This window comes from Myotis davidii, unplaced genomic scaffold (genome assembly GCF_000327345.1).
Source record: "Myotis davidii unplaced genomic scaffold, ASM32734v1 scaffold792, whole genome shotgun sequence".
NCBI classification, from domain to species: domain Eukaryota; kingdom Metazoa; phylum Chordata; class Mammalia; order Chiroptera; family Vespertilionidae; genus Myotis; species Myotis davidii.
The window spans coordinates 571,218-575,102 of NW_006283548.1; positions in this window are offsets into that span (position 1 = coordinate 571,218).

A 3,885-nucleotide genomic window follows, 5' to 3' on the forward strand; every position below is an offset into this window, starting at 1 on the left:
GCAAACAAAATGGGCAGAATGCTAGTAAGAGTTAACAATTAGATAGCCCTTACTATGTACCAGGAAGTTTTAACTATTTTATAAGTATTCCTACTTAATACTCACAATAACTCTATGAGGTAATTACTATTTTTATTCCCATGTTATAGAAGTGGGAACTAGGCTAAGTAACTTACCCAAGTCAAACAGCGAGTAGTCAGCCACCGTTCAAACACAGGCGATGTCTGGCAGCAGAATCCTTGTTGATGCTATTCTGCCCCTGAAACTTGTGCTCAGAAGAGGATGCCATCAGAAAGGAAATAAAGACAGGAAAAACCAGGGGAAGATGCCGAGTTCAGCATTAGAGATGCTATATGAGACACCTTTACAGGGTGTCCAGCTAGTAGTTTCATATAATACAGGGTTATGGAGAGGGCTAGGTGCACAGATTTAGAGATCAACAACATGTAAATCTAAGAATGGATGAGATGACCTAGGAGGGATTATATACAATGAGAAGACATGTGGACTGAAGCCTGTGAACAATATTTAAGGAAAACTAAGACTCAGTGGTCCTAAGTATAAGGAAACCCCCAGAAAACAGTGGTGTCCTGGAAGCCAAGACAAGTAGTGTCATGAAGGGAGTGATCAACAGTATTAGTATCAATGAGTTCAAGTAAGAAGACGGAAGGTCATTTTGCCATCTAAAACTTGCCTGAAATTGTTTTGCTATGATCACTAAATGAGGAGTGAAAGCCAGATTAGAAAAGGTTAAGAAGTGAAAAAGCAAAAAATTGGGAATGCAAATCTAATTCTCTATAGATAGATGGCAATTTGTGGGAGATTCAATAAAAAAAAATCTTTTAGATTTGATTTCAGCATATTTTGACAATCTAGCAGATGGAACCAGTGGAAGTGGCGTTGAAATGAAAAAGAGATGGAGAACCAGCTTAACCGAAACCTATGTGAAAGGTTGAACTAAAGGACAACTCAGTCTCTGAGCTGAGGCTATGAGGATGAGAATGGACATGAGATTTTTAGGTGGAAGGACAGGAATACTGGCCTTAATTGCATTGATGAAGTGAGTCTACTGGGTTGGCAAGGGATAAGTGTTACACTTAAAGGAAAGGTTAGGGGATACAAGGAGCATCTCTAAATGCAATAAAAGGACAAGTAACTTTATGAAAAAGCCATTTATAAAATCAACCAGATCAAGATTGGATAAAGACACAAGGCTAAGAGAGACTGGGAGAAAATGGTGAGAAATAACAGACTGCAGGACTAAGATCAGTTTATAGCGAGTGAGGACAGGACTTGATAGGCTATAGTTAAAATAGGATATTAAGAGTTCATGTTCAAACAGCTTCAGATGAAAATATCCAAGCTGTAGCCTTCAGAGTGGATGGTTGAAATGGTAGATATGAAGGTTGATAAAAGAATCATGGGACTGGGATATTAAATAAGAGTATCATGTACATAAGTATATGTCAGAAGACATTTAAATTGTTGGCACTCGTAGGGAGACTACTGTTTTTGTTTGGAAAAACACACCTGAAATGTGAAGGAGGGGTGGGGGGGAGATGCTTGAGGTAGATGATCCATAGCTCTGGATGCCACAGCTTAAAAAGCAGGTAACAAAATCTGATTGTTACTCTGGAAGGGGTGAGGGTGGCCACAGAGGAAGAAAAGATAAAGGAAGAAGGGAGAGGAGTCAACACAGGCACTGAGGAAGAGCTTAAGAGAAACAGTGGCAGGGTGGGTTGAAAATAACTTGTAAGAATATGTAGGAACATCTAATTTATTTTTTTTAATTGATGAGACACAGAGAGAGGGAGAAACATTGATTTGTTATTCCACTTATTTATGCACCAACTGGTTGCTTCTTGTATGTGCCCTGACCAGGGTTCAAACCCACAACCTCAGTGAATCCAGACACTGCTCTAACCAACTGAGCTGCCCAGTCAAGGTGGAAAGAACATCTAATTTTGAATTGTTTCTGGTGAAGTATGCAATGTGACATAACTACTCTACTCCCCTGCTTCTAAGAAAGGATCACTCTACAGCTCATCTGAGCTTACTATCCTCACCAATGCCTTGGGCATGGTGCTCAGCTGTCAGGTTGTAACCATAACTCCTGGCCCACAAATATGATCAGAAGTGGTGACTGTCAATGTCAGGAGAAAGCACTAGAAGACAGTCGATTCTGTGTTCACTTTCCCTCGGTCACAGCAACCGACAGTAGAATGGTAGCTCGGTCCAAGAGATGGGAAGCAGACCCTCAATGGCACAATGGAGAGTAAGTTCTCAACTACGAATTTTGGGGACCATCTGTATTGCAGAATAGCACATAATTCCAATATTTAATCAATTACTGTCTTATAATTTTATCTGAAATCCAACTTCCACTCTAAAAATACACTGGTTCAGAGTAACATCCCTCTCACTTGTGTTATCCCAGTAATATCCTAATTCATCAGCAAAAGTCTTAACTTTTTCTTTCTACCTAAATTGCAGATAATCTTTCAAAAGTAAAATCTGATCATAAGACTGCCTGGCTTGCCACTACCCCTGAAATTAGATTAAATTACAGTCCCCCTTTTAATTGTCCCCTCTCACTGCCCCTTATATTTCAAACTACAATACTCAGCTTCTAAGTATACCATGACCTCTTGTCTCTATGCTTCTGCCAATTCTGTTCCCTCTCCAGAGTACATGACTTGATTCCCAGGCCAGGAACCTCAGTGCCACAAATCACACAGAATCATGTATTCCCCCACCTCGCCACTATTTAATGAAACTTACCAAGAATGTTTTTCTACACACTGTCCTTGATTTTAAGCACATAATGCTAAAAAACAAGGTACCAAGGAAAGGGAAAAAGGTAATTAGGTAGCTTTGCCTCCGATGATCCATTCACAGGAATGGAGGCATGGCAACAAATTTTGTATCCATCTTGCCATGCAGAGCACTGTGAGCACGGGCTATGGTATAACAGGTCACAGTGGGCCTCTCAATTGATTGTACTGAGGACAGCTGATGCTGAAACAAATTTATCTTTTAAAAGGAGATTTTAAAGACTGATTTTCAAGATTTCCAAACTTAGCATTCTGAGCTTATTCAAACTGCTGACAAATCGGGCTCATTAATATTTCAGTATCATCATGTAAAAGGAAAATCTTATTTTTGTTTGCGCCAATTCTCTCAAATGGGACTGAAATGGTTCAGAAGTTTAAGACTACTCACTCACTCAATGGTCTTGTTTCAAACGAGCAATTTGTGGTAGCTTCCCTGCCACATGCTATCACCATCAGTCTTTAAAATCCATGTGTGGGTATAAAGAAGCATTTTATTATCTCCAAATATCATCTAATCCTTGGAAAGTTATCAAAAACCTGCTATATATAGTCAGCTAATAATTGCCTTCAAAGTTCAAATATATATTGTTTAGGAATTACACAATATATCACTATTTAGCATGTCTTTATAGCTAGAGGCCTGGTGCACAAAATTCCTGCACTTGGGGGATGTCTGACTGATGGCTTAGGCCCACTCCCTGCTGTGCTTGCCAGCCATGAGCCGGGCTTCTGGCTGAGTGGTGCTTCCCCTGTAGGAGCACACTGATCACCAGGGGGTGGCTCCATGTTGAGCGGCTGCCCCCCTGGTGGTCAGTGTGCATCATAGCAACCGGTTGTTCTGCTGCGGTCAACTTGCATATTAGCCTTTTATTATATAGGCTAGGAAATTACCCATACTAGTTCAAAAAAGTAAATTAATGGGCAAACTTTTCTTAGAGAATAATGTAAATGAGTAATTTTGAAAATCGATTTACTCTTCTTCTAAGAATTCAAGGAAAATGCACTAGCTGTCCATGGGTAGTGTTCCTAAACATTTTTATATAGTATACTA